Source organism: Schistocerca gregaria, unplaced genomic scaffold (assembly GCF_023897955.1).
Source record: "Schistocerca gregaria isolate iqSchGreg1 unplaced genomic scaffold, iqSchGreg1.2 ptg000418l, whole genome shotgun sequence".
Taxonomy (NCBI): Eukaryota; Metazoa; Arthropoda; class Insecta; order Orthoptera; family Acrididae; genus Schistocerca; species Schistocerca gregaria.
Genome location: NW_026061850.1, coordinates 2,270,124 through 2,282,863, shown reverse-complemented (window position 1 = coordinate 2,282,863; position 12,740 = coordinate 2,270,124).

Here is a 12,740-nt window from a genome sequence, read left to right as displayed (position 1 = left end):
TTTATGTGAGCTGAATGCTGAATCAAACAGATAACACTTAAAATTAATAAGAGGAATTTCTTGGTGATTTTACTAACACGCCCATATAGTTCATATAATATTTCGATTAATAGTTACATGACTACCTCTCTGCCTCTACTTTTTGTAAAAGTATCTTGTAGATCAGAGAAAAAATTGTATTACTACCTCTCCGGGTTAAGTGCAGTTCAATGAAAGAGATTGTAAAGGCCGTACCGAAGATGCAGAATATTACGTTCTCTGCAAGGCATTTGCCATCAGTAATGAGTGAAACTGTAAAATAGAAATAAGGGCTGAAAAACGCCTATTACTGTTGTGCTATTATATCACTAACGTTGCACTGCATAAACTTACTTACAGTTCTCGTTGCTGTTCAATATTCTTTAACTCACTATACCGTGCGATTATGTTGTTAACATTTAATGTAACAGTAGTCCTGTTCCGAGCCACATATCCATTTTTAATGCTTAAAAGTGTGGACAAAACTATTAGTAATACTAAATTACGAAGAGGGAATGATGAATGTAACATGCTGCGTACATTAATGTCGCTCGAGATGTAGTTTGCATTATATGTTATCAGAACAGAACTATTTTGTAATGTGTGAAATACACAAAAATACGGTAACAGACAAACCGAGCAGTGATGCCGTAATCTGTTTTGTAATAATAGTGTAAAGGAAGAAATAAACAGCAACTAGACATTTAAGTCACTCAATTTTCGCGGCCATTTTGCTGTTCATCACTTCGCTGCTAGATGTCGCTACTAGTTCCTCACACACTCAGTTGTCTGTAGTGCAGGGCTTCGCCACCAGAAGGCTCTATCAGCACCGGCGAGGACTCACTCTGTCGACGTTTGCTGCTTCACTCCTCAACATCTATGCTAACTGACGTGACTGCTAAATTTTCAGACTAAACGAAAAAAATAACACCAACACCATATAAGGCAAATAGTGATAAGTGCGGATACTATCGAACCATCACTTTCATACGTCCTGGCTGAAAATACTGATCCAAAATATTTACACAGGAATTAGAGGAGACGAGCTAGAGGAAAATCGATTTTGAGAGAACACACTAGCCGCTAGAGATCGGTTGAAGAAATTCAACCCATATTTATAACATCTATAGATGTTACAAAATAACTTCTGACAATTTTGAGCAAAATATACAGTTTGAATTTAAGATGATGCAACCAGCGATAAAATACAGTGAGCGGCATGTTATCTAGAGCTCTGCCAGAAATCAGACAGCAATTTTAAGACTTAAAAGACATAAAGGAAAGCTGGCAGTTGATAGTTGAGAAGAGAGAGTAAGAGAATGAAAGTGAGAGAATGAGAGAGAGAGAGAGAGAGAGAGAGAGAGAGAGAGAGAGAGAGAGAGAGAGAGAGAGAGAGAGAGAGAGAGATAATGGGAGGGGGGGGGGGGCGGTTCGGTTCTAGCCCATTCACCCATGTTATTCACTTTGCATACAGAATGTTTCACACGTCGTGCTACACACTTATCGCGTCTGTAGAGGGGACCTACCAGATGAAGTTTTACATAGGAATAGATGTCTGGAAACGTCATCCAGCGACGCTACAGGGTATCGAAGTTACAGGCGCTGGAGTCTGTAAAATATGTGTACACAGAAAGATTCAATGAAGATGTTACCAATTTTCTATGATGATGGAGATGGATAAATGTATAAATTTGAGGTTATGTCCCTATAACGGAAAATTGGAAGAGAAGACATTCCTGTTGCGTGTGACAGTATGTACCAGTAGTGTTGCAGCTAAGATGTAGGGCAGGAAACTTTCAGAGGTGGTAGTATGGACCGAATGTCCAGTACACATGGGCTGTAAAATGCATACCTTAAGAGCTGTGAGGACTTGTTCATCTTCGCTAGCATGAAACATATCTCCACTGTTGAACAAGTGCTCATAGCGCCTCAGGTATGCATTTTGTAGCCCATGTTTACCGGACATTTTTTTCTTACTTTGATCCATACTACCACCTATGAAAGTTAGCAACAACAGTACCAGTACTTGTATTCCGCCGTCAGAGGTATGATAACGATATTCCCTTGTAACTTCCGGAACATGATACATGATCAAATTGATAAATAATCACGGCATCACACTCTACTTACATACATTCGCCGGGGCTGGTGCCTGTATTTTGATGCTCTGTAGCCTCGTTAGATGACGTTTGCATGCATGAGTTACTAGGTAAAATTGCAAGCTCTAGAAATGTGAAACACCTTGTATAAAGAAAGCAACATACGAAATGAACAAGATATTTGGGAAATTAATCGAAGATAAGAAAGAAGAAATAGGAACTGTTTCCAAATCGACCTTTCATTTCGCTGCTGCTGATTTGAAATTTCGTGGCATTTATTCGCTCTGAAGAGGATCGTTCAAACGATGGTCGGAATGTAGTTATTTTATTTGTTTCACTGTTTTATAATGTCATGGCCTAGAACCCAAAATGATTTTCTCCAAGTTGTTTGTAGGAATTCTATCGCTTCTCACCGATATTTTCAGTATGGTACTGGTATTTTTTTTCCTACACCTACCAACTTTAATAGTGCTTGAAATGATGAAAATTGTCTCCATATCAAAAAGTATTAGGTACTGAGACGGTGCTTGGTTTTAATGATAACAATATACAGGAAAATTCAGCCATGTTTCTGCGAAGTTGCATTACGCCGAAATTCTGAAATACATCCGTATATTTCGAATGTCGTACAACAGCTGTAGGTAGGAGACGGGGTACTGCAGAAGTAAAGCTGTTTAGACGGGACGTGAGTCGTGTTTGGGTAGCTCAGATGGTAGAGCACTCGCCCACGAAAGGCAAAGGTCCCGAGTTCGAGTCTCGGTCCCGCACACAGTTTTAATCTGCCGGGAAATTTCATATCGGCGCACACTCCACTGCAGAGGGATCTAATTCTGGAAAGAACTGTATAGTTAGTGGAGAGATACAGGATGTTGCAAAATTCCTGTTAAAAACTTCCAGGGAACTGAGTGACGATATTCTGAAGAGGAGCCCATGTATGGAAAGGTATATCCGTGCTACAGCCGTATAAATACACCTTCGCTAATGTGGTATGCAACAGGGTTATAATCACTGGAGGGGGGGGGGTTACTTACGTCTGATCCTATGATGTCATTTGACGGCTGTCTCCTCTCTGACCTGGATCGAGTCTCGTTCATGTGTCTGTGAGTGTTAGAGCAACATTTCTGAGCACACTTTTGCCGAATACACCGACACGAGTATCCTGTGTGGCCAAAGCGCACAGTACTGGAAGAGCTGCTCGTCGCCTTTATCAAGATCGTTGTCCACAACGTCTGACTCCTCCCCACACGCTTTTCGTTGCCATTGCACAACGTCTTCGACTATGGGTGTCTTCACCGTCAGCAGGTGCGTCTGTGGTGCCCCGTGGAGACGCAGCGCACGCGAATTGGAAAATATATTTATATGGATATTGTGTCTGTTCTTCCGGACATGTGCGAAAGGACGCTACGAATGTAGTGTGTGGACATACAAAGGTGAGAATGTGGGTCTCGCGGGAGGCGTGCGCGAGACAGTCCCTGTAGTCTCACTATCCTCTGTGCCGTCTGTGGCTCAGATGGATAGAGCGACTGCCATCTAAGCAGGAGATCCCTGGTTCAAGTTCCGGTCGGGGCACACATTTTCACCTGTCTTCGTTGATATCTATTAACGCCCGTCAGCAGCTGAAGGAAATAATATCATTGTAATATCAAATTGGAAAACGCCCTCCTGTAAAACCAGTGTCTCTGAAGACCGATTTTTTTGATTCTTTGGTTATTAAAGAGTGAAACTGTAGAACAATAGATGTACTCGGTCACATCTACACTGAAATGCCAAAGAAACTATTATAATAATGCGTATTCAAATACAGAGATATGTAAACAGGCTTAATATGGTGCTGCCGCCGGCAACGCCTATGTAAGACATGTGTCTACCGTAGTTGTTAGATCGGTTACTGCTGCTACAATGGCAGGTTATCAAGATTTAAATGACTTTGAACGTGGTTATATACTTGGCGCAAGGCCGATGGGACACAGCATCTACGAGGTAGCGATGAAGTGGGGATTTTCCTGTACGACCATTTCACGAGGGCACCCTGAATATAAGCAATCCAGTAAAACAATCTCCAACATCTCTGCGGCCAGAAAAAAAATCCTGCAAGAATGGAATCTGAAGAGAATAGTTCAGAGTGGCGAAAGTGCAACCCTTCCGAAAATAACTGAAAATTTCAATGCTTGACCATCAACAAGTATCAGCATGCGAACCATTCATGGAAACATCATCTACATGGCCTTTCAGAGCCGAAGGCCCACTCGTGTACCCTTGCTGACTGCACAGCACAAAGCTTTACGCCTCATTTGGGCCCATCGGTACGAACATTGGACTGTTGATGACTCGAAACATAATCCCTGGTTGGACGTGTCTCATTTCAAAATGTATATACAGTATGGACGTGTATGGGTATGAAGACAACATCATGACTCCATGGACCCCGCATGTCAACTGCGGACTGTTCAATCTGGTGGAGGCTCTGTGACGTTGTAGAGCGTGCGCATTCGGAGTGATGTGGGATCCCTGATACGTCTAGATACATCCTGTCTGATCACCTGAATCCATTCGTGTCCATTGTGGATTCCGACGGAAGTGGGTAATTCCAGCAGGACAATGGAGCGGCCCACACAACCACAGTTGCTACAGAGTGGCTGCAGGAACACTCTTCCGAGCCTAAACACTTTCGCTGGCCACCAAACTCTCCAAACATACTGTACGTTTCTAGTAAATTTTATAGCATTAACTAGCATATCTGGAATGCCTTGCAACGTGTTGATCAGAAGAGATCTCTGCTCCCTCTTACTGTTACGGATTTATGGGCAGCTCTGCAGGTTTCATGGTGTCAGTTCCCTGCAGCGCGACTTCAGCCATCAGTAGAGTCCATGCCACGGCGTGTTGAGGCACTTCTGCGTGCTCGCGGGGACCTTAAACGATATTTCTTTGGCTCCTCAATGTAACAAATTACTTATCAAAGTGACAGCGTTACCAACATGTTTTCAAGTGGTTCTAGTATACGGTACGTCTCGGGAGACAGGTTACAATTTAAAATAAGAGTATTATGTACTCAGTCCCCTCTACAAGTTGTAGCAGGTAGTGATGGGAATTTCAAAACATCCTGTACGTTTCCAGCAAACTGTATAGCCGTTGTCGTATTACAATTGGTATCTGCGAATACATTCCATAATTCGTGACAGATCGCGAAGCGCGACTGCAGAAATCCGTAGCGTTTACCCAGGGGGCGTCTCGGCTACAGCAGCTCTGACGGCTAGTTTGAAGGCCACTTTCAACTAGTGTTGCCAGAGGTGTCTCTTTTTAGAGATTCTACGACTCGCCCCACGTAAGCTTTAAAAAGGAAGACCAAATGCTCCAACTTCTGGCCTCTGCTAACATTTCGAAATACACTATCGTATCAGTGAGTGTACAGACACCTGTTAGTGGACATTAATATGCAGTGCGTCCACCCTTTATCTTTATGGCGGCTTGAACTCTGCTCGGGACACTAAGTGAGGTGCCTACCGACAATTTACGCACCACACACGGATATCGTATCTACGTGTTTGTACACGCAAGGCAATAAATTGCTCAGCAAGATCGCCATATCTCTCATCAATTTTCAACATCTGGAGCACAATGGGCAGGTTCTTTAAAGCAGGTCGCGATTTTGAGGATGTAACGAACCAACTGAATTTGGTACGATATCCGTCAGAAGGGTATAAACTAACTTTATCAGTGAATGTCAAGCCTAGTAACTGACCGCGGAAAGGCCAGAGGTGGCCCAACACGTTATCGACTTATCAATTTTTGAAGCTCTTTGTCTTGAATTAATCATCCAGTTTTTCTTCAACTCTAATCATTCATTTGACCCTACACGTAAAGTCATGCTCAAAACTATCCTAACGCCCGAATTGAATTTCGCCTGATTCACATGCAACCCACATAACGCAACTGTCTAGCAGGTCCCCTTATCGCTCCTTGGTACAGTCGTTTGACTATTGAAAATGGTTCCAACAAATCACCACAAGAAAACACTGTTCTGTATCGCAATAACTCAAGATGTAAAGTAATACCACGATACTACAAATATCACGGAACACCTTACCACAGATAAGACTGCCCTTAAGGCTTGTAGCTCACATTTATTACAATAAATGACATACCTGACATTTTACCACTCTCATTATTACGTCAGATAGGTAATACACGTAGTAAATTCGTCGTATTCATGATTTCCTCTTCAAAGTAACATACCGTACTTATCATTGAACACAAAATGAGATTAAAAATTGAAGTTATTCACGGGCAACCAGTTGAGAATATGTATGAACTTCAAATGACACGACGAACCGTCTCGTTCTGCTTATGGATGCAAACTCAGGTCATGCAGACTAAGCAATGATTTCGTGCCTGACGGATACTAACTGTCACTCCTGATTAGGCATACAGAGAGTGATATACCTCGATTTTAGACAGAGCCAGTTTTCAAATTTCAACTTTAAATTACATATCGCAAGTATTTTTGCCGGACGCGAATTCCTACCCAGCACCTATTTTCACTGTTAACGAACGACGAGAGATGTTGAATCTTGGTTCTTAACAAGTAACTTACTTGAATTGCCATGAGGTAAGGCTTTGTACTGGGCAGGGATTCGAACGTATATCGGCAGGCAGTAACATCTCTTAGCTTTTGGTTTGGCAGCACTCGACAGCCATTTCTAGGCGCAAGTAATAGAAGAATGGCAGCGCGTTTTTGTTATCAAGTAACGTCTTCATCGATTACTTTAGTTTTAATGTAATCTATGAGTAATTGCTGATGTTTGATATTAACATGAAAAGAATTCTGTAGACAGAGAAAGAACCTCTTCTTGGGAAACTACTTGTATAGTGACCAAAAGGCACGAACTTATATTCAAGTACAGTGTTCCAGCAGCGGCATGAAGAAAATGATAGTAATAATGTCGGTAATAATCCAATTATCCGGTAACTTCACACTTCCCAGTGGATCTTCACGAACTAAGAAAATATCTGAATTTGTGAACATTTCAAAATGGCTTCACATCGAGCCTATGATGCCTACAAGGGTCTTTACATCCTGCTGACATGAGAACAGCATAATTTCCGCGTCAGAAGCTTTTTTCTACTTAAACATTTAATAGACTCGCGTTTTATCCACCGTGACTACTTTTGTAAGCTCAGCACATCATCCACTGCAGCTCACTCCTGGGGCTGGGAAATATGGGCACAATGGCCTGGTGGAACTATCACAGGAGCAATGCGTGGGTTCAGACATTTACTTTTAAGAAGCACAAACAGATTTACTTTGCGTCTGGTAACCTCAAAAGAAAGACGTTATAATCCAGAATTCGCAATACAAATCACGTTCCATCATTACCAACTGGGCAGAGCCAGGTTACGTTGGGAAATGACATAGCGGAAGTCATCGTAAACAGAAATACAGTCGCCAGTAAACTTACTTACATTAGAAAATTTTATTTTATTTTATGAACCGATAGCCATTTAAAGGATGGGGCTCTTATTTTACTTGTAATTGATTCAACTAGAGACGTTGAAAAATTTGGTGCTGGACTGTGATTCGAATTCGTTTCTCCTCTTTCGAGGATCTGAATCTCTCGGAACATTATAGTTCAACCATTTCGTTCCTTTTCGCAAGACTGCAACCTTCTCTAGGTCTCCTCCAAAGGTAAGTATGTGGGACCGAATCCTGATCCAATACAAAAATATTCATAGTTTCAGTTCAAGCCCTATAACGTGCACACCGTCCCGCTAGTGAAAACCAACGTGCGCTTTTAATGTCTATTCATGTGTTGCCAACAATCGCAATAGGTGTCATTATTTCTTGTCAAACACGCACACACCTTACCGTTGGTGAGTAAGCAACTGATATTTAAGCTATATTTGTGGATGCACGGTAGGCGTGTAGTTAGATTGTCACTTAGGTACAAAAGTTTGTATCCTTAGTTTAGATTCAAACACCTAGCAGCTGGTAAGGAAAACCGATACGTAACATTTGATTTTACTTAATTAACAATACGATTACGTGTTGGGTTCGTATCTCCGTCATATAACTTCACATCATGCACTTAATCTTTAAATGCATGCGCACTTTGTTACTTGAGCTTGGAGGTATAACAGACATCTTTCGTGGTTAGTTAACAGGGACGAAATTGTCTTGTTAGGAGTCCAGGTTTATTACAAAAATTGTCGTCTTTTATTTTCAAGTTTAGATTTCATTACTGGTATTGGCAAAAATTTCGGTAATTCATGACTCTTCATGGATAGCCATCAATATGATATGATTAGATTACATTAGATCAATTTTTGTTTCATAGATCATGAATACGATATTTCGTAATGATGTGTAACGTGTAATTTTAATGAAAGATTTCTTTACATACCATGATTCAATTTCTTTACAACAATTTCTTACTCTCTCTCATTCTTTTTGATTTCTCTCTCTCTCTCTCTCTCTCTCTCTCTCTCTCTCTCTCTCTCTCTCTCTCTCTATCATACACACACACATTCTTTTTTTCTTTATTTGTTTGTTTTGCTCGACTATCGGCGAGGCATCAAAACGTCTCTGAATGAGCTTCTTAGTTTTTAGTACACTTACGAAATAAATATAAAAACAACTGTGAGAGTTACTGGTATATGATGCTTAGTTTTCAGTCAGTTTGGAGTATTATTAGTAACCACGCTCCAGTCCCTAAACCTAGTTACAGAAATGCGAATCAGACGCATTACGTATTCCAGGCCGTAGCAACCGCGACTTGGAGACACCAGCTATGGTCACTTCCCAGCCCGCTGTACGATCACATCGGTTCGTCTTCTTTCTGCTGGTACTGTAACTGAGATTTGACAACAAGGCAACGTATGTTTGGCAACTCTGTGATCGACGAGTTACTTCCTGGTGCGCACGGAATTTATCCTCAAAGTTCACTTGATTTTACCTGTCATTTCCATTGAATAATCTGATTTATTATCACGTTAGGTGTAACAAAAGATTGTAAATTTACGGTTTTCAGCCCAGGAAAGTCGTTGCACGTGGAAATCGCAACTAATCTCGTCCTTTAAATAGCGGTTTACGAGTGCTAGACATTATCGAACTCGTAAGAGTAAGCTAAGACACGTACTTCTACGCCAGCTCTATGGTAATGCGCTGACCTGAGAAATAGCATCTGTTATGGTTCGCACTTCCAGTCTCGCTGACTGTAACGTTTTTATCCCTTCTGTGAAAGAGCTACAAGCAGTCAGATAAAACATCGATAAGGAAATCGCAAAAAAATACTTTCGGCTCATAGTGCAATGGTGAAAACTTACAATGCTGCACAACAGGTAACTCCTCTTCCCGCAGCTGACAAACAAATTTTGGGTTTCTAGGAATACAAAACTTTACTTATGAAATGCGACATTTGCAATGCACGACGTTTTCAACAAAGAGATGGCGCAATACAGTAGCTCAAGTGGAAAGAAACACTTCCTTTTCAAATTTGTGCATCCTACACTGTTGGCTGTTCTGTGTAGGTGGCAGGTACGTGATTTTATTTCGGTGATTACAAAATAAAGTCGAATTTATGCACTGGGTAGTCGAGGCAGCTAGTTCATTGTGATTCGGTCAACCAAGTAAATGAATTTACTGAACCTGCTGCAAATTACTACAGGAAGCCTGTGTGTCAATTCTCATCCAGAGAGGTGCAACGGCGTTACGATAGAAAAATGAGCCACATACTTATAATATGCTTGTATATCTATGGACTGGGTTCGATTCCAACTTCTGTCAATGATTTTAGATAAGGAGAGACAGATTCCATTCTCTTCTGGCTACACCAAGTGAAGAAGATATAATGACATTGTGGTCTGAAATTAACATGAAAAATGATATTCCTTTACTACAAAGTAGACGTTAGGATGAATCACAATAAAGACTGGAGCGGCGACACGTAGAAACCTTTCTTATACTTGTTATTTATTTCTAGTGACGAAACAAACGCTATGTAGGCTCACAGGACATTTAGTCCATATTTTATATGAGCTTCTGTATGTCGATAAAATCGGTTCTGATCTGGGAATGCAACTTAGACCGTACTTAACGCTGAATTTGATCCCTTCGTGAGAATACAGCACGTCTGCAATTTGTTTTTTGTTCAGAACTGCAGATTCCTCAACATCTCCACATACTGCGCGTGAATGGGTTCGAATCCTGGCCCGGCACTATAGATTTCATTATGTATTATCAAGCTCTAGCATGAGAACACCTATCTGCTGGTGGATAATTATTTTAATGTTTAATGTATTTTCATTCGTTGTCAACACTAACGATATGTGACGTTTTTGACACCCAGTGAGACACAGAACTATTTGCGAGATCACTGTAAGTTCAAGATGTTAGTCCGAACTGGACAAAAATTCGGAAGCTGACGTATCTTTGTGTGTAGTCAAAAGCGATGTGATGTGTGGAGCTGTATTCCCAGTGAGCACTGAACTCTTCGTCATATTATTTCTAGTTCAAACACGCTCACATGTCGCTGCTGGTGCAACAAACCCATATTTAACGTTCGTTTTCTCTAGAATATAACAGCGACAGATGCCGGGTTGGAGTCTTGGGAAGGAAAAAAATGTATGTTTCGTCTCGTCAGTTCAGTTAAAACATCTAGCTACTGCCGAGAAAACCCGAAATGTCACAGTTGATTGTGCGTCGATATCTATCCGATTAAGTTCTGAGTTCGAACCCCTGTCCAACACAAAGCCTTACCTCACGGCAATTCAAATAAGTTACTTGTTAAGAACCAAGATTCAACATCTCTCGTCGTTCGTTAACAGGGACAATAGGTGCTGGGTAGGAATTCGCGTCCGGCAAAAATACTTGCGATATGTAATTTAAAGTTGGAATTTGCAAACTGGCTCTGTCTAAAATCGAGGTATATCACTCTCTGTATGCCTAATCAGGAGTGACAGTCAGTATCCGTCAGGCACGAAATCATTGCTTAGTCTGCATGACCTGAGTTTGCATCCATATGCAGAACGAGACGGTTCGTCGTGTCATTTGAAGTTCATAAATATTCTCAATTAGCTGCTCGTGAATATCTTTAATTTTTAATCTTATTTTGTGTTAAATAATAAGTACGGTATGTTACTTTGAAGAGTAAATCATGAATACGACGAATTTACCACGTGCATTACCTATCTGACGTAATAATGAGAGTGGTAAAATGTCAGGTATGTCATTTATTGTAATAAATGTGAGCTACAAGCCTTAAGGGCAGTCTTATCTGTGATAAGGTGTTCCGTGATATTTGTAGTATCGTGGTATTACTTTGCATCTTGAGTTATTGCAATACAGAACAGTTTTTTCTCGTGGTGACTTGTGGGAACCACTTTCAATAGTCAAACGACTGTACCAAGGAGCGATAAGGAGACCTGCTAGACAGTTGCGCTATGTGGGTTGCATGTGAATCAGGCGAAATTCAATTCAGGTCGTTCGGATACTATTGGGCATGAATGAACATCACGTGTATCGATTTCCATCGTGCTGGGGTAAGTCCTCCGGGATACGTTTATTCTCCTTAGTGTGTAAATATATTTGGAGCATGTCATTCAAAAACGTTTGAAACGACATAGACGGGAGCGGGTTGTTGTTAGGAGAGCAGAATGTATTAGACTCGCGGATCATGTGGTGTTATTGGCAGAGAGCGAAAGTATGACTGAAATGTTAAAAGAATTGAACAAGAGACGTGAGTAAATTGGAATGAGAAATAATAAGAAAAACGCAAAATGTCCGGTGATAGGTGCAAGAAAAGCAAGAACAACTATAATGTTAGGCAGGAAGATACACAACAATTTAGTGTTTTTATATAACTGCGACGTGCTATTATGGACGACATTGGAAGTAATAAGGAGGTGAAAATACGTATGGCAATTGCCAACGAGACGTTTCATAACAGTAGGCTTTTATGTGGGTGCGTTGATAGGGGATAAAATAGGCAGGCACAGTGAGAAATGAGGTGGTGTTGATTGGGAGAACAGAGAGAAATTTTAAAGGTAGCAGGATGAGCAAACACAATTGGCATGGACACTGAATGAGAAGAGATTGTTTATTGATGGTATGAAGGAAATGGTGAATGCAAGAAGAAGAAGAAGAAGAAGAAGAAGAAGAAGAAGAAGAAGAAGAAGACGCAGAACATACCAGGTGGTGGACAGCGTAAGAACAGAAAATAGTTGTGAGAAAACAAGAGGGTAACAAATGATGGGACTGCATGGAGAACTACATGTGAAGACCTGCCCTAGGGCAGAACACTCATGGTGGTGGTGTTGATGAAGAGGAGACTTATGTAGGACATTTTGCAAAACGCCCATTTTCTTGTAATCCAAATTTAAACAAAACATAGGCAGCTTATAATTTGTAGTCTATAACCGACCGTGAATTGCGTGACAGATGGAACTTGCCAGTATACCAGTTATTAGGACTTATTCCCACTCCACTGACGTATGGAGCGTGCGAACCGTGGCTGCTTAAAAGCCTCTGTGCGTGCTGTGCTTAGTCTCTTCTGGTCTTCACGCTTCCTACAGTTACAATACGTAGGCGGTTTCAGTATATTCCATTCCTACTTTCATCATGTAACGTCA